The sequence below is a fragment of the Thunnus maccoyii genome, chromosome 11 (genome assembly GCF_910596095.1).
Source record: "Thunnus maccoyii chromosome 11, fThuMac1.1, whole genome shotgun sequence".
Classification (NCBI taxonomy): Eukaryota; Metazoa; Chordata; class Actinopteri; order Scombriformes; family Scombridae; genus Thunnus; species Thunnus maccoyii.
The window spans coordinates 26,285,501-26,309,304 of NC_056543.1; the positions used below are offsets into that span (position 1 = coordinate 26,285,501).

General features: G+C 38.3%; 1 protein-coding gene across 1 annotated transcript in view; it reads left to right on the plus strand.

Annotated features, from left to right (window-relative positions):
• Window positions 1-13,380: 13,380 nt before the first annotated feature.
• LOC121907318 (diacylglycerol kinase beta) overlaps window positions 13,381-23,804 on the plus strand; it is a 121,916-nt gene continuing 111,492 nt past the window's right edge. Inside the window, exons 1-2 of the mRNA XM_042426801.1 lie at window positions 13,381-13,428; window positions 20,134-20,328. The gene's annotated coding sequence lies outside the window, so the exon portion shown is untranslated. The remainder of the gene's footprint in view (window positions 13,429-20,133; window positions 20,329-23,804) is intronic.

Genomic DNA, 23,804 nt, shown 5'->3' on the forward strand with positions numbered 1-23,804 from the left:
GATGACTGGTTAAAACAAATTAACAGAAAGTAAATGGTGGGTACTGTACCCCTGGACCGCAGTGCAGCTTATAGACCATGAGCCACTACTTGTCAAACTATCTGCATATGGATTCAACACCTCAGCTATCAATTGGATGAAAAAATATTTATCCAACAGACAACAGTGTGTTTTGTTTAAAGGTACCCTGTCAAATATTAAATCACTGCCATGCGGAATTCTCCAGGGCAGCTGTTTAGGACCTCTTCTATATTCCATATTTACAAATGATCTGCCATGTGTATTAAAAATGAATGCATGGCTATGTATGCTGATGATACTACAATTTATATATCTGCAGAAAATATCAAGGAGCTTAAAGAAGCTTCAAGAAGAGTTTATGCTGGTTTCTGAATGGGTTTCTGAAAACAGGCTAAAGTTGAACATCTCAAAAAACCAAGAGTCTGATATTCGGCTCCAGGCATGCTCTAAGGACAGATCAGGAGCTGTGCAGCTCTTTGTAAGGGGTAGCTATTGAACAGGTTAAAGAGGCTGAATTGTTTGGTGTCAAACTTGAGGGAACACTTTCATGGTCAACTCACATGAATAATATGGTTGCCAAAATGACTACAGGCATTTCCATCATCAGAAGGTGCACTTACTTTTTAACAGAGACAACAATTAAACAAGTAATGCAATCTTTAGTATCCCACCTGATTACTGTACAGCAATCTGGTCTAGTGCTTCAAAACAAGAAATTAATAAGATCCAGCTCACTCAAAACAGGGCTGCCCGTCTTGCTTTCCACTGCTTAGTGAGGGACAGTGTGGAACAGATGCATGCCAGGCTGTCATGGATGAGGTTGGAAGAGAGACTGACATGCAGCCTGGTCCGGTATATAAGAAACATATGTGCCTTAAGTAAACCTACATACTTATATTCACAGCTAGCACACCAATGATAATGACACCAGACATGCTTTCATGGGATGCTTCACATTACCTTTACGTAAAACCAATGCTTTAAAGAAAACTGTAATGTATAGGGCTATGACAAACTGGAACAAACCAACAATACATTTAACCCACTTTACCAGTAAGATCTGTTTAAAAAAAAAAATTAAGAACAGCACTTATTCAGAGGGAAATCAGTGTAGGCTACATATGATATTCTCTATGTGAAGGTTGATTATATTTGTGGTGTTAACTTAGGTAATGCATCACTGTGCACTAGTAGTATTGGGCAGTTATATATACTTATATATACCTAGCTTACTAACTCTATTATTTGCTTTAACAATTTACTGTTAAGGTGACATTATGAATGTGAGAACTATTTATTTTCTCTAATTTTTATTTCATTTTGTTTATTGATATTGTGGATTGTCCATAATGTGATGTTTGAACTTATTGTCTTTTGTGTGGACCCCAGGAAGAATCGTTGTTACTGCAGTAATAACTTATGGGGATCCTAAATACATAAAATAAATTAAAATCAGTCCAACAGTTTAACAGTCTGTTTTTTTTATCCAACCTCCAACCATTTGAACAATATCTCAGCCATATTTTGAACTCTTTGCTTCTTTCATCTTTTCTTTAAATTGGCATCAAGATTTTTAGTTTTTAGGAATAGCAGTTAACAAGACCCCAGATGTTATTTTGAAAATGGCATATGAGTCCTAATGAAATGCTGTGAAACTGTAGAGCTTAGCCAGCAGGGATGGATACAGTAATTTATTCTCTTGTATTTTCTCTCCCAGGCAGCTGGGATAGGTGGCACAAATGGAGCATTTTAATTAAAAACTGCTGAGACACAGCGATCCTGGAAGAAGACTTGGCAGCCGGTGACAAGTCTTCCCATTCCTATGGTGTCAGTTGAGGAAAACCAATAACAGGAACCTAATTTTTACCTTTACAGGGAGCCAAAATTCTCTGAGCTCCTGTTGTCTGCTGTTCTTGTTAGTCTATTTCAGTACCTTTTTTCAAGTCGTTATAGCATTGACAAAAACATTCTCCAGCAGGTGTAATGGGCAGGACAACAACAATTTTATATAATGGCCAATATGCAATCCATCATAGATGAGACCTCCAAAATCATCCATTACATGACTGAGTGTTGAATTCTATGCTGATCTTTTTGCTGGTTGTAAAAGTCAGACTGCCTCATAGTTAACATTTTATTTTATGGGTTTAAGTTTCATGCTCATTTTTTGGAAATAACTATTTGATACCGTTGCTTTAAGAAGAGATGTTGCATATTTCCTCAAAAGCACTGCTTACCTTGTTTTGCACCATTTTGTTTATGGTGGCCTAACTTTTAAATTAGGGTGATAAAATCATCAAAAAACAAACATCCAACAACAATCACTGAACGTGCTGGCAAGAAAAAATGTTTGACTTCTTTTCTCTTGTCTATCTTGATCAAACGTTACTAGTAATATAGAGGATTAGTATGACCATGGAATGTAAGCGTTGCACTTTACTGGCCATAGAAATGCCTTTGTCAGGGTAACTTGATTTAACAAAGTGCTGCCTCATTCCTCAAACAGCATTTGCAGCCTCTTGCACTGAGCCACTAACGGTATGCTCACATTACACTTCTGTCCTGCAGAGATTTCCTGTGTCTCCCATTCACTTCAATTGAAGCCTGTATGACTGATGAATTGAAGTGAACATTTCCTGTTTTGGTGCTTTCTCTTGTGAGTCAGAGTTCAACCTTTGTACAGCTTTGCCCTGCAAATTCATAACGCAGACAAGTTGAGACATTGATGTACTATGTTTAGAAATGGAGAAGGAGTCATTTCTACAGTAATACGTCATCTCCTTGTATAATATTACACTACCAGACCACAAACTGCAGCACTGCTCTCATGCAGCTTTTTACAGCTTGTGATCGTTCTGCTCAAAATTAATTTATTACCCTCACTGAAACCGTGACATCACTTCATTTTGGGAGCTAAGTGCAGGCAAGTTTCATTGAACAGAGAATAAATGTGATCATACACCTTTACACTTATCTCACTCTACACTTACATATACATATACACAAAATAATAGATAAGTACTACAAACAAAATACATACAAAATAATACATAATTAAAAGCGTTTCAGAGCATTTCTCTGCAGCATTTAATTCCTGGCAGGGTGGAGAAGGCTTTGAAACATCATGTAGACCTTCATGTTGTCTTCATTTTGGTTTCAGGTCAAAGTTGCTGAGGGTGATGGGATTACATTGAGGGGAGACATGATCTCAGTATTTCTAAAATCCTGGCTTTGACACTGGGCTTACGGGGGCCACCATTAACCCTGCGACTGTGATTACTGTCCATGCTCTCATCTTAAAATAGCTCCATGATTAAATGAAGCTTTGAAGCAGAATATTTGAATGGAGCATTTTCATTACTTGCATTTTTATTTCCCCAGGAAATCACTCGAACTCTTTCTGATTAAAACATATGTGCGTCATCACATATGGTTATTTAGCTGAAAGAGGCTTATTTCGGTTAATCAAGACTGGTGAGTCTGTGTCCATTGGGAAAAGGGAGTTTCTGGTATGCTTATGTCTTCAGAGACCTAGGCACCGATTTATAGATTGTGTACACATGGCTGTACAATACTTTGAGTTTTCACTTAAGTCTCAAATTACCACCACTAAAGTATGTACTCCATGTGTCGTATTTTCACTTTATTTTATCTTATGTTTATTAAAATTATCAAATGGGTTTTATTTTGTATCTTATGTACATTTAAATGTTTTTATGTTCATTTTATGTCTTTTTTGATGTGAAGCACTTGGTGCAAGTAATTTCTTTTGTTGTTAAGAACTTTGAGCTGCATTTTTTTGTATGAAAGGTGCTGTACAAATAAATGTATTATTATTATTATTATTATTATTATTATTATTATTATTAACACTGGAGAGTGGCATTTTATAGAAAGTGAACAGTGCCTCCATTCAGGAGAGGAGAGGAACCATTGCTTGTGTCATTATCAGAGTAAAATAAACAGTGGATTTAGCATTGTTTGTCCTCTCTTAACACTTCTGAGCAATACTGTAAATCAGCCTCTCTCCCTCTGTTTATTTCTTTTTTCAACACTTCAGCTTTTGGGAATATTTCCGAAGGCTTGCCTTCCGTTCTGTAATTGGTTATCTAGACTTCCACAGAGGGCTTGTACACTAAAGCATGCTAATCACATTAGGAGTACAGCTTTTGGGCAATGGAGTCAAACAGTACATCAGTGTGTTTACTCCCAGCAGCTGGAATAGATCCACAACCAGCAGCGGAAATGAAAGAAAATGATCCAGGATGATCACATAAAGCTTAAGGGCCATACTAATCAGATGACCATTCAGCTGGGGAATCACTAATTCGCTAATTGCCCATTCAGCCCTCTCTTTTTTCCTGTCACAAGCATGTGCATTTCTGATATCAGAAACAGGGTTAATCACTGATGTTTGGGTCTGTGTCAGTCTCATTATTTCTTTTTACTGATGTGTTGGAATAAGTGATTCATCTTGATTACCAAAATATGTCTGCAAGAGAGAGGGCATTGGAAGGTCATGGACTTTTCATCACTTGGATATGGTACAACATGCAATTCTCTCTTCTTGATTCTGAGAAGACAGTGTTGATAATATGTAATAAGTAAATATATAATTTAATAAGTCATTTTAGATATGTTGCTTGATTAAAATATAATGTAAAAAATTATTTAAATTTACCAATTCATAAATAATATTGGGTGTATCTCTAGAGAAACATTTATTAGTACAGAGAACATTAATAATGTATATAAAAATCAACTGATTCAATGCATCTTCAAAATCCATTGGATTAATTTGAATTCTTCCAAAAAGTAACCTATACCAGTTCTTCATTGAAATCTGAAAATGTAAAAAATAATAAAAAAGATATATGTTAACCCACTGTAAATGTACAATAAAGCATAAGTTTGGGTTAAATGTTAATTAAGTAAACACGTCATGCTTTATGTATTAATTCACTGCAGAAGTGCTGTGAGTTGCCTAAAACACAAATTACAAAAAAGTTTATTGAAGCTTCAGTTGTTAGGAGCAGAAATTGTATTACAAGGGTAAATATTGATGTTGGAAAACAAAAGAAATACTGTACAGTATGTATTTTACAGATACATTCAGTCAGCATTTGGCGACTTTTGCCAGAAATGTTCATTAAAACCTTTTCCTAATTATGTTCATAAAAACGTGATCTGGGTGGCATTATGTTTTCTTTAAAATATATTTGTTGTTGCAGATTAATAGTATATTAATGTAATTTCTCGGAGACAGAGCTGTGCTTTGAGTTAAATGCTAACATCAGCATGCTAACAAGGTCATAATGGCAGTGTGAATGTATGCATGCGTATGAATGCAGTGTACGCTGATGTTTAGCAAGTGCAGTGTACACTTTAGTTTAGCAGTGAACACAAAATACAGCTGAGGTTGATGGGAATGGGAATGTCATTAATTTTGCATCCTGAGGGGATATGAATGTCTGTACCAAATTTATTTGCAGTCCATCCAATAGCTGACAAAACATTTCACTAAAAAAATGTCAACCTTAGTGGTGCCACATGAAAAGTCAGGGGATCAAAATCAGGACTCATTCTATGAAAGTTTCATGGCAGTCCATCCTATAGTTAGATGCAGGGAGATATTTAGGTCTGGACCAAAACGGTGGGCCGATGGACTGAGAGACCGATGGACTGACTGACATTAACTTCCCTAGAGCCAGTCTGCTAGCATAGCTTAAAAGTGAGTGCAGGTCCAGAGGAAGGTAAATTATGATGTATTACATGTACTGTGATGAATATTTTTGCCTCGGTTAGTGTGTGTGTGTGTGTGTGTGTGTGTGTGTGTGTGTGTGTGTGTCTGGTATAATGATGTGTGTCCTTGCGTGAATGTGGGCTTCTGTACATTACGCTGGGGATCATTGTTTGGAAAAATTGCAAATGACTGATTTGAATGTCAAATTGTTGTGAGCACAAAGGTCTTTGTGACATTTCTATTTTGGAGCAAGGGCCTCTCTGCCACTCTGCCGTCTGCTGTCTTTGTTACAGTCTGCCCAGCTGTCCACTGTCTGCTAATGTCACAGATGAAGCGCAAACCTCTGCAGCTGACTGCTTGCATCTGCTCATCTCACTTCATTTTCACATTAAAGAAAGCCTGCAGCTCCTGTCGTCACACTTTCTGAGAGGGTGAGAGGAAGAAAGGCAAGTTTTATAGGTGAGAAACCGAGGAAAAACACTCCCACCTCTATCCTATACTGCCCGTCTCAGGAGTGAGCAATTTTTTTCTGAATTGCCAGGTTCAGGCTCAACTCAATAATTTATCATATGTCTTATGAAAGGCCTCAAAACAGTGTTTCAGGGGGGTGTAAGAAATGTTTTTTTAAATGCAACAAAGCTTAATAAAAAATGCATAACTTGGAAGGAAGGAAAAATACAAAACTAGTATCTACACAACATGTATGCTGTTATTAAGTCAATGGAGCCTGGAGGCTCAAACTGGTCATCTGAGCATCATGGAAGTTCATCAGAAGTTTTCCCGTGTTAAACCTGACGAGGCGGCGGTAGTAAAAAAAAAAAAAGATAAAATGTCCCATGTGTGAAAACTGCACTGGATCACATCTCATGAGCCCATCTTTGTCTCTCCATCAGCCTCCATTATACCTCATAAACTGAGCTGGCAACTGACAGTCAATTTATATTGTACATAAACTGTGACAGAGTCAAGGTGACCAATGAGGTGACCAATGAATATGGAGAAGGAGCAAAACAAAAATACAAAACTGTGAAAATTGAAATAATTGAAAACAGTCATCAGGGCCAGAAAAGACTGAATGTTAAACTGACCAATTATTGTGGGAGTGCCTCTATATATGTAAATTAGGAAGACAAAATAGCAGAAACGCCCTTCAGTATAAGTTCAGTCTTTGTTCAGTCTCTTTTGCATGCATGCACAGTGCACACAAGATAATAAAGGCAAGAGTTACAAATAAGTAAAAAAAAAAAAGCCAATAATGGTGCAATAATACAACATCACCACAAAATACAATACTGTCAAAATGTACCATAAAGTTAATGAGTTTCACTTTCAGTGTAGTATTATATGACATGGAACATGTGGTTCACTGAACACTGTTGACAAAAACGTAGACAGTCAAAAAAAGTCTCTCCAAAACAACTTTAGTGTCTTTGTAATGTTTTTCATTTTCAGGAAGCAAATTAATGAATAAAGTGCATAAAGCCAGATTAGTTCGGTGTAGATAAGACTTCAGCTTTACCCTCTGTTAGCTGATTCTAGGCCCCTGTATGTATTTCACATGCAGCAGCTTCTCTGGTGGTCTAATGCATTTGAATATTTTAAATCCAATTTATGCATTTTCTTTTGAATTAAAGATTAAATAATTGAAGTGAACCTTTGAATAATTCAGACACTGCTTTGGGAGCTGAGGTCAGCAAGATATGGCGACAGATCTGTAATAAGAACAGTTGTAGTGCGACCATCATACAGACCATCTTGTACAAACACAGTGGAGACTATCCCACACAGGACACTGATTAGGTATCTTTTTGTGACAAAAAAAAGAATAATATGAGGAGAGAAAAAGAATATGCACACAGGTGGTTCAGAGGTTAAGATCCTGTCCTCCACTGCAACAAGACTTGTACAGGTGTTCAGTACATGTATGAATGAATAACATCAAATCACTACTGTCACTGACCAAATCAATAGCTTTTAGCAGTAGAGCTGCTCACTGGTGACTGAGAGCACTGTTGTCAGTTCAGTGTGATTCATGGTACGCTACATCCTTGTTAAAAGCTTATTAAAAGCCACAGAACCCACAGAAATAATCATAATGTGATGACTGTCACAAATAGTTGTCTGCTGAGCTGTTATCCTTGTAATTGGTGCTTGTACAGTATCATCCTAGTTTAGTCCTGCACTGGACATTGACAGCTTGAAACAGCAACTGACTGAACATACTACTGAACTGAAGACAGAATCAGTGCTGAACGTTGCAGCAGTATGATGTGTTCATATACTGAAGTGTGAACGGTGATGTGATTACATTACTTTAGAATAAAGTGAACAGCACAGTCAGTGCCTATGAATTCTTGATCTGAACTGAACAAAATGATTGAATCGGCAAAGAGATTTGTTATTTCCACATCTTAGGCACAATGTTGACCATCTTAGTTTAGCATGTTAAGATTAATTACAGTAAACATAAAGTACAGCTGAGGTTGATGGGAATGTCATTAGTTTTGCAGTATTTAGTCATAAACCCAAGTCATGGACAAAGCTGAAAAGCTGATCAAATTAAATGATCACCATAGTTGTTAAAAGACAAAAGTCAGTAATGCAGATACAAATAATACATTTTTTAATGCTTTGATGCCAATAGAAATAGCTAATGTGCATCTGTGGTTTGACTGATCCGTTCATAGTATAAAATACAGAATGCAGGTTTTTATTAATGTACAGATGTTTGTCGAACTGTAAGGGAAACATGCAGAAAGACTTAAAAACACACACACATACACACACACACAGCTGCACTGGTGGTGGTAACTGTGCACCTATATTATTATGTGGACGGCACAGTTATGGGCAAATACAAACTCCAAACCATTAACAATTGCTACAGAGCTGTTAACACGTGCAGACTGATGGCTGATCCAGCTGTGCCCTTATCATCAGAAACTGACGTCACCTCAGATGATGATCCGGAAGAAAAAAAAAACATATACACATTCTATAATGTTTTCATGTCTTATCTTGTCTTTTCTCAAATAAAAAGATACTGTGTTTACATTTATTATGGATTTGTTGTGATTCGCTGCCCTGTACCTGGTGAAATGTGTGGTGTAAAAATGTGTTCTTATGCTCTTGTTCATCAATGTTGATAACTTGAGCTGTAAAAAACATCTTCACTTCATGCACTGTTGCACAATGATTTTGCTCCTATTTTTATTTACTGTACACCTATTTTATAATTCCCTTGTGTTTGGGTTCATTTTTTCATTCTTTTTATCACTATTCATGCTGTTTTAATCATTTTACAGTTAAATATTAAAGGCTGTTTTTGCAGCCTGCCTCATTCTGGATGAGGACAGAGAACAACCTTGACCTGTTGTTATGGGGTTGTAGAAGAAGACAGAGATTACATTAATAATAATTTGGTTTAATTTATATTGCATATTGCACATTTCATTATTGTACTTAATAGGTGTGATTTCTTAATTTGAGTATGCCGCTAAATTCCTATCTTCAGTATGTGTTTGAGGATCACTGCTTGTGTTTTCTCATTAACAGTCAGCATGTGAAAAGTGGAGTGGCTCAGTGACATCAGAGAGGGATTCAACTCGTAAGATCAAAGTGATCCTTGATATTAGTGTCCCTCACTGCCTGCTCTGTTTTCCTGCATCCACCCACACGAGTCGCCCATCTGGGATGATTTCAAGAGACGGTACGCTTCAGATGAAGACATAATGAGCATGTGAAATCTCTGCATTGTTGAACCTGCACATGCATATAAAACACATTCACCTACTCTTTTATTTGGTCACGTCTTTTTCATTATGTAGTCTGTATAATACTGATCTGTATCTACTGTGAAAGGAAATTAATCATTATGCGGTTTCACACGTAAACATTTTAATAGTGTCCAAATTTATGTTTGATTCTCTATTTTATTTTTCATATTTTTGTATTAAATAGTTAACAGACAGGGTGATATAGAAAACATGTTTTTTATTTCAAGGGCATCAGTAATTGGAATAACACAGTAAAGACAGTACACAGCATTCAGTGCCAACCAAATCCCAATCTATCCCATCTAAATCCATCAAGTCCTTTTTTAGTGTCTCCCAAGCAGGCCTGTATCTACCATTTATGAAAACGATCTTGATGTTGTGTCTGGAAGTCGAAGGCCGATTCACACATTTTCTTTAGACTAAATATCTTTGTATATGATCAGTTTTAGGCAATAAATAAATAAATGGATTTTTATATTGTCCCACCAGAATTGTATTCCCGGCAGAGTAGTGAAGGCTTTGGTAGAGCATTTAAACCATCATGTTGGTTGATAAAATCTACAGATAATATAACAGTATAATCAGTAGAATGAATAAATAAATGTAAAAATGAAAAAAAATAAAATTGCTGTTTTTTGTGGCTTGGTCAAACATTTCTCATTTCAAATTTCATCTATGGCCCTGCTCCCGAGTAGTGAAAGATAAAGATTTTTAGAAAAAGAAGTAAAAACAAACACTGTTTATGATCCAGCACAGCTGTTTGTTTGTTCTCTCTGGAGTGCAAAAACTTAGGTCATGTTTTTTTTTTTTTCCATTGCAAAAGTAAAGTCTAGAGAATGTAATTGCATGAAACATCTGAGTGCTGTTCCAAATATCTTATTAATATTTCATAAAGCATGTCAGTCCACAAATGGTGCTATAAAATTATATCCAAATACTTGCAAATCCAAAAGTACCCCATCTTTAGTCTTACATTCAAAACAAGTTTTAGACAAATTATGGTTCATTTTATTATGTGTCACTGCAATGATATTAATGTCTGACCAGTGCCATCAATCAAATTTATTCTTTGTTCCTCTGCATGTTTGTCTCTGCTATAGGAACCACTGGTCTATACCATATTTTCTATATACAGTACAGTCAGTGGTTTTCCTCTGTATGCAGGCTATACAGTTCTGGGTCACATGTTTCAACATATTGAACCTTCAAGACTTTTATGTTGGTCAGCAGTGCAGAAAATAATACACATCAATGTTTTCATCCCCCCTCATGAAGTTCTTAGACTCTTCTCATATTGTCAACAAAAGTACATATAAATATAATATAACCCATGTGTGCATGTTAAGCTAACAACAGTTTTCAGATATCTTGTCCAGCTGCTTCATGCAATTTCACATGGATTTCTTTGGGGCAAAGGTTGTCAGTGGCTCCCACTGACAGAGCACAGCTTAAACTTTGAATTATTATATCATTAACATTTTTGTCAAAATGTGGAAAATGTAAGTTAAAAGTATCTTTAAATAAAACACTGCTTGGGTGGGATTTTTGTACACTAGATACTTCAAAGTGTCCAATTTCCCTTCACACTAAATGATCAATATGAACGAGAAGCTAACAAGAAAACTGCCTCTTTTTGAAAGGTGTGCATTCTTTTTTATTATCAAGTTACATTAAAAAGAGACGGTGAATATGGACAGAGAACAATGTGACAATATGGATTTTGAATTCCTGATATTTGTATGTCGAATGCTTTTGCTAGCTGATCCATCAATAGTCTGCGGTAGAGAGCAGCTCACAGGCTGACCTTTGTGTTAGACTTTTTTCGTCTCTGTTTGAGAGTCTATGTATGGCACTATCTTCCCCTCAAAGGAAGGAGTCGGAGGTGTGGAGGCCTTTGGGCTGGAGGAAGCTGCAAATAGGTTGATGGATAATTATGTACGTTTATCATTTCACTGCTATAGTTATTGATCCTACCTGTTTAAAAGGTGACATTTAAAGATCAGTAACAAGCTCTGTTGTCTTTCTCCATTGATTTGTTAACTATGCAGCAATATAGCAGGTTTGCTTCCGATTAATTTGAAGGATGCTTGATTCGGGATTATTAGTCACACTGAATTTAAAATTAATTTTTGCTAAGAAATAAATCACAGACTCTCTCTCTCAAAACAAACAAACAAACAAACAAACAAACAAACAAAAAAAACAGCTTCCCCTACATTAGTGTTCTCCAGGGAATATGAATTTTTGGTTTTAGACTGATTGATACTAGCTGTTTAGACAGGCACTAAAAATAGTTTGTTATATCACTTCAATTCCAAGGGACACAGGCAGTTAACCTTATGGAGACCAACATTTTTAGACATTTTTTAGTCCTATTTGTGATTTGAGAACTCGCTATGTTACTGTGTGAGTTTTGACAGGCCTCCACAACTGGACTCATGAAAAAGAGACTAGCTAGACCCTTCCTATGAGGTGTGACCAACAAAGCACAACAGAGCGTGTGGGAGCTCAGCAGAAATAACATGAACAAAGAGTAACATCTAGTGGGAATCACTGCCAATGTTACCAAGCTAGGCTAACTAGCTTCCATTTTAATACAAATGTAACAATATGAAGGGTCTTCCCAGATGTTGAATGTCGAATAGGACAGATGTCTCAAACTGCTAATGGTTGATAACCAACACTGTGTGGGCTTGTTGAAAAAGGAAGGGGAGCACGGAAGTTGACAATTCGTCTCCTAGCAACGCTGGTTGGTTCTCAGTTGTCAGTCAGCCATTGCCATGGGAAACGCCCACCCAGAGGCTTCACTATCTTCCCCTCAAAGGAAGGAGTCAGAGGTGTGGAGGCCTTTGGGCTGGAGGAAGCTGCAAATAGGTTGATAGATAATTATGTACGTTTATCATTTCACTGCTATAGTTATTGATCCTACCTGTTTAAAAGGTGACATTTAAAGATCAGTAACAAGCTCTGTTGTCTTTCTCCATTGATTTGTTAACTATGCAGCAATACAGCAGGTTTGCTCCCGATTCATTTGAAGGATGCTTGATTCTGGATTATTAGTCACACTGAACTTAAAATTAATTTTTGCTAAGAAATAAATCACAGACTCTCTCTCTCAAAACAAACAAACAAACAAACAAACAAACAAACAAAAAAACCAGCTTCCCCTACATTAGTGTTCTCCAGGGAATATGAATTTTTGGTTTTAGACTGATTGCTACTAGCTGTTTAGACAGGCACTAAAAATAGTTTGTTATATCACTTCAATTCCAAGGGACACAGGCAGTTAACCTCATGGAGACCAACATTTTTAGACATTTTTTAGTCCTATTTGTGATTTGAGAACTCGCTATGTTACTGTGTGAGTTTTGACAGGCCTCCACAACTGGACTCATGAAAAAGAGACTAGCTAGACCCCTCCTATGAAGTGTGGCCAACACAGCACAACAGTGTTGATAACCAACACTGTGTGGTCTTGTTGAAAAAGGAAGGGGAGCACGGAAGTTCGTCTCCTAGCAACGCTGGTTGGTTTTTAGTCGTCTGTCAGCCATTGCCATGGGAAACGCCCACCCAGAGGCTTCACTATCTTCCCCTCAAAGGAAGGAGTCAGAGGTGTGGAGGCCTTTGGGCTGGAGGAAGCTGCAAATAGGTTCCTCAGAGGCTTGAAGGTTATTTCCACAAAAGTGCCACAAAACTGTTATCTTCTTTTGAAAGAAGTGAGGAGAAGTCAAATTCTTGTTCAACTTTTAAGGTTGCTTTAAAGGATCATTTTTTTGGTTTATTTTTGTAGTTTCGGCCATCGTTTCTATAAACTATTACATTATACTCACTACGTTCATGGTTGAGATCTCTGAACACAGCAAGATCGCTAAGAAGACTTCCAGTACGGTAAGACATATACAAGCTGCCATTCTGCATACTGACCTACAGGCAACATATCTGTCAGCTGAACTGTTCATCAACAGTTACTTTACATTTTATTGCTATTTGGAGAAGCTGGTGAGTTGCTGCATTAACATCGTGATGACAGAAAGTCATACGTCTTGATATAATTGGCCTAGCAAATGTCACGTCCTACATAAGGTGAAGTCAATCAATAAATTGATTCTGTGTGATTCACTCTCCCCACTTTTGGCCATAAGTGTCAAGCCCCTGCATGGGATTAACAGCTGAGGAAAATTTGTTCCTAGAGCAGCAGTTATGCAGCAGTGACAGAGCCTGTTACTTCATTAACAAATAAAAAAACTGTGCCCCAGAGTGCATTTTAAATGGGAATTTCTGCTAATGTTGACTTCATTTCATGATGCCTGAGAGGCTGTGTTGTGTTTCTCTGTGATATTGGCAAGCTTTTTCAGTTAAAAATATAAAATAATTATCACACTAGCTTTTCATCAATCCAATGGATTTCTTTGTGTATCAAAAACCACATATTGTACTATAGACTCAGTGGGGGCTCAGAGTGATGGCTCAGCCTTAACTCAACCTGATGCTTCTTCTCCCCAGAGGAAGTCCAGGCTGCTCAATATTCCAAATATGAATCCCTTTATTGGCTGGCTGTGATGTATCTGGTTTGGCTGCATACATTAGAACGATCCAGCCACCAGTGAGTAAAAAGGCAGAGCAGAAAAACTGACAACAACTCATGAATGTCATTCTTAGTTTCTTCTCCACGAAGACCTTAAATGTGCAGTTTTGATCCTGTTTTTGTCCTTTTTTTGCTGCACCCCCCCCCCCCCACACACACACACACAACACACGCATTGTCTTATTTGTAGTTGGTTACTTCATCTCTATTCTCAAAGGTTGCCTCTTCTGTAACTATTCTGCAAAAATACTAAAAGCTGGATGCTTTTAGATAAACCTTGTCTGAGGACTATTGAATAATGAAAATACTGAGTATGGGTTTTCAGAAATGATGGAGCTGCCTGCTGATGGAGGAATGAATGTTGATGTCAACGCCACTGTGCAAAAAAACAACCCACTCTTTTCAGTTATTGAGTCATCAGCCACTATCAGCCGTGAGTGAGATCCATTATGAAATGTGAACAAATGTTACTAAAGGCTCTGGAGAGTGTCCCTGGCTGTTTTTTTTTTTTTTTTTTTGCAAACTCTTTCATTCATACATTGTGGGGGACGTGTGAATGCAGATGAGTGGAGCTCAGTTGAGTAGGCTGGACAGATTTGGAAGTGAATGACTACTGCTGCTATAACTTTTCCAAGTGCGACTAAGTATGAACATATCAGTCATGATACCGGGTGTAGAACAGCTGCTCCAGAGGCGAACCACTGGAATGGAAAAAGCTTTTAAGTGATGTTGTTGTGTAATTGTCCCTCTTCATTGCTCGAGCAACTGCCGAGCCACTGCATCTGTCTTCAGTCCATTTATTACTGCCCACTTCCTGTTTTGAAGTTGTTATATTGATTTTTATTGTGCGCATGTGCGTAAGACACAGTCTGTGTGGGTGGTGTGTAGTGTATACATGGTGGTGAGGTATACAGTATGTAGACTGTTTGCACAAATTCTATTGTCCATGACAACAAAATGGTAAAAATACTAATGATGAAACTGGTCTGTTGTCGGTTGTGATGGATCAACATCGCTGTTCTGTGATAGCGAAGAAAAGTTTCGAGGAAGTGAAACAACAGGCTGTGGTGCAGACCCATGTGTAGCCTTTACTAACTCAACCACTGCAGTTAGAGAGGATCTCCAGAGGTGAAACAAAGACAAGTTACACCAGAGTTTGTAGCAGATGCAAACTCTACCGTTTTTTTTTCTCTTGCAGCAGGTGTCACATCAAACTGATTGACATGTGACCTTCAAACCCTCAATCTGAGCATCACAACTTTAAATCTACTCACAAACCACTCTTGAAATCTCACCGTGTGCGTCTTCTGTGACGTGTTTGATGTTGCAACTGCTGTTTCTCCCTGTGATGAAACCAACCTGACCGACCTCTTATCTCATCACTTAGACGGTTAAAAGCCACCTGTGTCCAAGCCCACATGATGCACCCACACACTTCAAGCTTGATAAATGGAAAATAACAAAAACAAACAGTCAATCAGGGAGACTGTAGACGAGGTTTCTTGTTCTGATTTGCTTTCATTTTTCTCATTTCACAACAAGATGTTGTTTCCAGAGAAGATTTTTCTCAATAAATGACCAGTGTGTACAGAGGAATGACTGCATGAGTTAAAACAGAATGATACTCTGATAATGACGATATTACTGCATAAACAACTTGGTCTCCTATAAATAACATTTAAATGCTAGTCATTTCCAACAGCAAATATGTTTTCAGATGTTTTTGGTTTTTTATCATCATGATGGGGGAACATTTTTAATAAAGGTGTCTGCCAAGACACAAAACTGTTGATACTGAATGCAAAAAGTCAACATTTTCTGTTTTTGTACAATATCCATTCACAACAAGTAAACCATGATGAACATTTTTTATGCTCATGTTTAGACACTGACACCACTTTAAGGTTAAGGTTAGAGAGAGATTATAATCTAGGTTAAAGGAATAGTCTGACTTTTTGCTTTCTAAGAGTTAGATGACAAGATTGGAAAGACTGGAAAGGTGGAAACAACTAGCCTGGCTCTGTTTAACAAAATCTGCTCATTAAACCATAAATTGGGACTTTTACACTTTGATTTTTGTTTGTATCAAACAAACTAGATGTATCTTTTAGTTAGTGAGCAGCTTGGCAGTTCTGTTGCCTTTACACAGAGCCAAGTTAGCTGTTTCCTCCTGTGTCAAGACATGAGAGTGGTATCAATCTTTTCATCTAACTCTCCGCAAGAAAGGAAATACACGTATTTCCCAAACAGTCAATCTATTCCTTTGAGTATTGAAAAAGTGCCTCACAGACATTCTCCACCAGACAGGACGAGTTTACTTTATTAAAATATTTATAATCTTTCTCCAACCTCAACTAAAGTGCTTTTATTGGCTGTAAACCAAACCACAAGCGGAACTCAGTTACAAAGTCCACGATTTGACTACCCACCATCCATCCCACCCTCCTCCCTACAACATGCATGCAGTACAAAGACGCAGCACTTCTTACACTGGAGAAAATGTCACTGAACATAATCCAGGCAGCAATTTCATCTCCCATCAAACTGTAATTGGCAAAACAAATTAGTAGTAAATGAGTTTGGCGTGAAACATAAAATCCTTCACAAGATTTCTTCACAGAGACTTGAATTTAAGTTATTCCGAGCCAATATATCTTATGCAAGGGGAATGTCAGTGAAACGTAAGCCAGACATTAACAATCTGCTTTTGATCACAAAAGAGGCAAAGTACAACAACCTGCTATTTTTATCCTATTTGTCTGCTTTTCAAATTAAGCTGCTGGCTGTTTGTTTTCCCTGCTGCAGTTTGCGCCCCTTCTTTCTAGAATTGCTGGCGGCTGATATTTGAGTTTGAATTAGCGGAATGTGACTTTATCCCCGCCACGTGACCTTTGCCTTTACAATTACATCATCATCGTTGACATTAAACAGGCCCCCTTTTCTTCCCCCGTCCGCCTCAAAAGCCCACCGACCAGTGCTTGAAAGTTATCAGTGAATGTCAGACATTCTCTGGGAAGTGGTAGAAACTTGGAGTGAATTGTATTTTCCTCCTCCAACACAATCACATTCCTCTGGGCTACTTAGGAGAACCAAGGCAGCAGGAGAGCCAATATCCCTTTTAAGATTAGTTTGTGCCCTGTAGGTTTTTATTTTTTCTCTTGTCCTACCAAAGAGTTCCCATCGTTATGATTGTTCCCATCTGGTCTGTGGCGTTACTGCAGAACCTCTCTTCATTGCTTCTCTTGCCTCTCTGCTGCTTTGTTTGACTGCTGTTCTGTCAGAGTTACAAATGAATGAGGAACAATATTGAAATTTCATTTGCTGAAATTGACAGAAGCTCAGTGTAACTTCCAGATGACAGGAAGATGGAAATATGAGAACGAGGCGAGGGGGAGAGAGAGGAGAGAAAATAATAATACACGCTCCTCTTGTTTCTCTGGGGATCTGCCTCTTTTAGCTCACATGTACAGCAGCAGGAAACGATGCAGCATTCTGTGAAATGAGGCAACACACCACATGTGTGTGAAAAAGAAAGAAAAAAGAAAACTAGTGTGTGTGTGTGTGTGTATGTGTTAACGCTCTTAGATGAGCTGTGAGAAATGCAGGGCGGATAGTTCAACGCTACTGGCTTTATTCATCAATGACTTCACCACAGAAATAGCCAGCTGCACAACAACAGGCTGACACATTGCAGTGACACCTTTAGAGTTGGTTGACATACTGTGTGTGTGTAGGGTTGTGAGGGGAGAGCAAGAGAGACAGACAGAGGGTGTAATGGTGGGAACAATAGATGAAGAGATGAAATATAAAAATCAAAAAGAGAAGGCAGAATTTGAGGGAGCTCAGAACAGTTTCATGTGCTCTTGTGCTGTTGTTTTGGTCTTCTATTGGGCTTTGACATATATTTATATTTGCTTCCATGGCGATGTCAGTTTTTCCCCAAAGCAAATTTTACCTTGATTTGAGAGTGTATTAAATTCTTTGTATTTGAGCTTTGTTTTGGTAAAGAACTTGGTTGTTATGTCTATACAACTTGCTGCTTTCTATTATTTCCTTGCAACCATTTCCTGTCTTTGTCTCCTTTTACATTCTGAATGATTATACATTGTAAAACTTGAGCGAAATGCTTTGGAAATAATTTACTTAATTAAGGTCATGTCAATAAAGCAAATTAGAATAAAACCTAGGCCTGCGAGCAGGTATACAAGTCTCCAGGCACCCAGGCACTGACTCAAGGCAACCGGGAGGATGAGCAGCTCGTCCTCCCAAAAAAAACAACAGTATAGGTCTAAAATTCGGGCCAGCTAAAACGACCTATATTTACGTTTGCGCCATCTAGTGGCCATAGTAATTATGACCCGGGAAAGTGACGCTGTTCTGATGATGACGGTATAAGGTGACTTGGTAAGATGATTTTGCTTTGTTACGAGGAAGTGGGTTGGGTGGATGGATAGATAGATAGATAAGAGACCACTGTTCACTTCCCGTTTCCAATCGCGAGTGTCATGTTTCCAAACGCGTGTCAGGATATTTCTTTAAAAACCATAATTTCAAGTGATCTTTTTAACCCTAATCCTAACCAAGTGGGTTTTGTGCCTAAACCTAACCAGACCGTTGTCACACCATAAAACATAATTATTTCTTAACAATGTTTTGTAACGATTTTGGAAAGTTGGAGTGCATTACTACAGCCTGAATTTTAGACCTATACTGTCGTTTTTTTTATGAGGATGTGTTGAGGATGAGCCAAGAAATGCTTCAGCTTTGGACCATAAGGGCCGTGGAGTGTGGATTTGTGCAAAACCTTTTCTCAGTTGTCCTGTCCCAAGCCACAAAAATACTGGGAAAACCTCCTGTGTGAAATCCAGAACATGTTGGGAACCGAGCTTGAATTTGGTCCAATGTGCTCCTTGCATGCACATCAGTAATGGTTATTATAGACAGTTGTTTAATGTCTTGACAGTCTGTGCAAGCAAAAATACATTACTTTAAAGGCTCCCACAATCTCTGGTTGGGATGATAATAATGGCACATATTCTACTGGACTTCCTGACTTGTCCGATGCATTCCAACAAAAATACCTTTAACAAAATGTGGAGACCCTTCATTGAATATGTTACTGTGAATGTGTATGAGCCATTTTAACTCGGCCTTTTGTGTGAAGTTTGCATGGGATGCTAAGGCCCAACTATAACTGAGTCTCAAAATGAGGTATAATAATATTTGACAGGTGTGCCTGTAGAGAAAGAGAAAGGCATTTTTATTGACTATGTTGAACTCTTTTAAATTCTTTAAAAAAACGACATTTCTTTTTCTAATTTATTTTTGTTAGTTCTTTGCGTATTTAAATTGTACTACACCCGTTGTGCTTTAATGTCTTGTCTTCTTTTGTAAAAAGACAAAAGAAAAAAACAATTCTCAATAAATCATTGCATCTCAATTCACGAGTGTTGAAGTGTCTTCCAGATATTTTTCTCTGCAATACACTTAAAACCTACAAGGCAAAAATAAAAATGTATAATACTTTTGTATAATTTATAATACTTACTTTTTTTCCTGTTCACTGACTTGTTTTTCACTGCAGGAGAAAATAAAAGAGAGGAAAGGCAAATTTAACCCTACAGAAGTTGGACTGGGGGAGGAAAAGAAGACCTATTTACAGCTGTTGATTAGCGAAACAGAAAGCAGAGAGAGAGAGAGAGAGGAAACTGAACACAGGGGGAAGCAGAAACACACACACACACACACACACACACACAGAGAGAGAGAGAGAGGGAGAGAGAGAGAGAAAGAGAGAGAGAGAAAGAGAGAGCATTAACCATGCGCACATGGGAATCACAGAGACTGAGTGAGAGAGAGAAGAGAGACAGAGAGAGAGGGAGGGCAGCAGAGGGAGAAAAAAGGCTTAATTAATTCAGGGTGGATGGGAGGGATGTTGCTGCTGTCCCTGCCGAGGCTCCTGTGCCTCTGCTGTCGTGCTGCATGTAACCGAGTGTTTGTGTGAACAGAGAGGAGGACTCGGCTGCTGCCTGCTGCCTGCTTACTGGGAAGCAGACGCTAGAAAACCAGACACCAGTCCAGCTCAGCCACAAATCCACGTCCGGGAGCCCACTGGCTGACTGACCGGCAGACTGGTTGGGTCTTCACTGAAGAACTAAACAGGGATGTTACATGGACTATAGTGGGAGTAGCGATGGTCAGAGGTAGGAAAGATTTTCTCTGTGATTATTCCTGCTGTCCCCTTCTCCCATTCCTGTCTCCTTCTTTTCCTTCCATGTCGATGATCATGCAGTTTTTCTTTTTTTTATCAGTGTCCTCTGATCTGTCTTTGTTGTTTCATCTTTCTCTCTATTTTTAGCACATTCTCAGCACTGAAATGTTTTTGTTTCACCATATTTCCGTTCCTGTTTCATGCAGAATTCCCTTTTCTTTTCTGGACCTTTGCCACCGAGCCCAATTTTGTTTCCATTGTATGCCGATTACAGCTTTTGTGCCCAAATGTGACATAATCTTTACTGATTCCCAACTTTTTAAAAATTTTTTTAAATGAACTGTATCTGAACCTGTGATGCTGATGAGGCTTTCTGGTAAGGTTTTGTGATAAATGGCATCACAACTTCTCTTGTAGTTGAGGACATTAGAACAACAGAGTGAATGACAGGGGACGTGATGACTGTTTGGGTGGAGATGATTAAAAACAAAACGCCTCAGACTCATTTTATTTCAGGAAGCAGCTGCAGACAACACACTTCAACAAAACATATGACTTGAAAACATATTTCACCAGTAGGGTAACATGGGTCAGGCAGTAGCAAGTCAAGGGCATGATGATTAACTCTTGTTGCCAAAAGATGTTTTAGTATTTTACACATTCATCCCTTATATATTTACTCATATTCACCCAGGATGTATCTTAAATTAACTAAAAATGTAGTGTGTGCTTCAGAATATTGTTTTCATACTGTGCTGTCCTCAGTGCTGAGAGGGAGAAGCAATATACAAAGAGGCTGACATATTTAATTTAAATTATAAACTATAATTCAGTGCTATCACTTTATATAAAAGGCCTCTAATTAAACGGTATTGGTTTTTGAGTATATGTTGCACGTCTTAATGTCACTCCCTTTTATTCCTAGGCTGACTCCTTGAGAGCGATGCTTTAGCATGAGACGGCTGACTTCCCGTGATTAATCTCCAGTCGGCACGCCTAATTACATCTCATCAAGCAATCACCAAATGCGATGGTTATTCATTCCTTGACAGTATCCACTTGATCGGTGATAAACATTAGGGATTCTCTGCCCGAGCGTCATCTGTGAGAACGAGCAGAGAGGGCAGCGCTGACAGAATGAGGAGAAGATATTCAGCAGAGAGGCAGAAACACTCGAGAAGAGGGAGAATCTGAATAGGGAGGAGGAAGAGAGAGTGTAAGGATAGAGGATGGAAAGAGGTTGAGGGGAAGAGGATCATTTCGCAGCTCTGTTATGCTGCTCACGTTCTGAGCCCCAAGACAGCATATAAGCGCCTGTGTTTACAATATACGTGTGTGCGTGTGACAGTTTCATGTGTATGTATGCTGTGTTAGTCATGTTGAAATCGTGTTAACAGTCTCTGTGAGAGGCCAGCTGCTGGGTCAGTGGAGGTCTGTGAGGACGGTGGTGAAAGCCTCCTGATGATGCTGCCCTCAGACAGTAATTCATCATATGGATTAGGAGGTGAACAATCGCCTGTCTGAACATGGATCTGTGTGATTAGGACAAGAGCATGTACAGACCCACTCAAAGTGATTCCATTCATTTCCGCACTGACCTGAAAAAACAGAACAAGCTAGATGTATATGACATATTTAATACATTTTAAACTTATTGCCTCGTTTACACGGAGGCCAAAGCTAAAAAAAACACTATAAATCACTGAAACCTAGATTGACTACAGGAATCTTTTACGTCAAATCCTCAAGCTGAAGTGAGTGTTCTGAGTCATTATTGTTACTGAGCTTTTAGCATCACAGCTCCCCTCACGGGTGACGGAAAGCACTGATGTTGTTCACCCGTGATATACAGTATTTTTCTTACTTTGCTAAAATACTGCAAAACCCACAGACAATTATAATACAATAGCTGTGTTGTTACACGTGATTGCAGTTAAAATGATCTTTTAAAAGTAACTTTATAGGCCTAGATTTGTACAGTTTGACCGAGAGACACACTGAGCTTAAAATCCTTGACGTAATGAGGCCCTAAGGGGCTGTTCAGATATTGCGTCCAAAAGCGCATGGAAAACACCAGCCGTCCTGCTTTCATCCTTTTATCCAAGGTGCTTGGGAGGTTGCGCTACTGTTGCGTCTGCTGTTACTAAGCAACCAAAACCGGTTTTAACTTTTTGGTTTTGAATGGTGGTTGGCAACCAGCGTTGGCTGAGCTTTCAACCGGATGTTTTGACGTCCTTGGATGGAAAGGGTGAATTAAGTCCTGTGGAGCTGATTGGTTCATTCTTTTCACATCACCTGTGGTGCGCTTGCTGCATTCAAAAAAGTTGAGATTTTTCCATGTAAGTGCACTGTGGGTGTGCCTGAAAAAACAAGTGCAACGAATGTGTCTTGCAATGGTTCCACTTTTTGTTTTGAGTGTGCTTGTCATGCATCTCCATTGAAAATAATGAATTTGTGCATGCAAAAGACGCAAAAAACGGCGCCTAAGGATCGAGGATATTGTGTGCCGTACAGATTACAAAGCCCTTTGTGGCAAATTTGTGATTCTGTTTTCTGATTTTGAGTCACATAGATAATTTGACCTGATGTGTTTGATACTACAACAAGGACTCCTGGATCAGCTACTTTGTCAGAAATACAACAGACAAGCAACTGTTGTACAATCTGTTTACAGTGCAGCCAAATAAACTGACCTTGTTTTTAATAAAGAAGTCTGATTGACAATCTGATTTCATGCTGTGCAAAGTGCAAGTACTTTAATGCATAATAGGAGGGAACAGTAAAGTTGGTGACCTTGCTGAAGAGTTAGAGGTGCCTGTCACCTCTTCATGTAACAGCTTGTGGTGGCTGTTTCTTTTTTTTGAGCCGCTTCTGAAAAATGCAGAAAATAGAATGCTAGTCTTGTTTTGAAGACACATTTTTTATGAATGTTCGTGATCAGTGCTAACTATGGTAACAAATACATTGCTTTCCTGTTGCTGCTTCACAAAAAAAGCCACCCCTTGCTTCATCAGTTGAATGCACTTAATGTGAAGCAGCAGTCTGAAGGAAATGTTCAGTTTGCATTAGCAGTAATAAAATATAGCTCTGATTCACTGTAAAGAGAGTGAACACTAAACAGTGAGACCGTTATGCATACATCGTGCTTAGGTAGGCAATCTGAACCCAGCTGGGGAATGATGGACTCTGCCACTAATAATAAAAACAATTATACAGAGAGGTAATTACTGAATCCAAATCTATTGAATGGCTGTTGCAGAAAGTAGTATAAATAGTATCAAAAACAATGTTTGATTTCATGAAAATCTTACAGATTATGCTTTAATACCATAGTTTTCACTTGAATAGTGATGCGACTACTTAGTCTAAACATGATGAAAGATCAACAAAATGATTATAATTTTTGAACACCTGAACAAAATGATATGAATCAGTGAAGTAATTCATAATATCTACTTCTGCTAAATA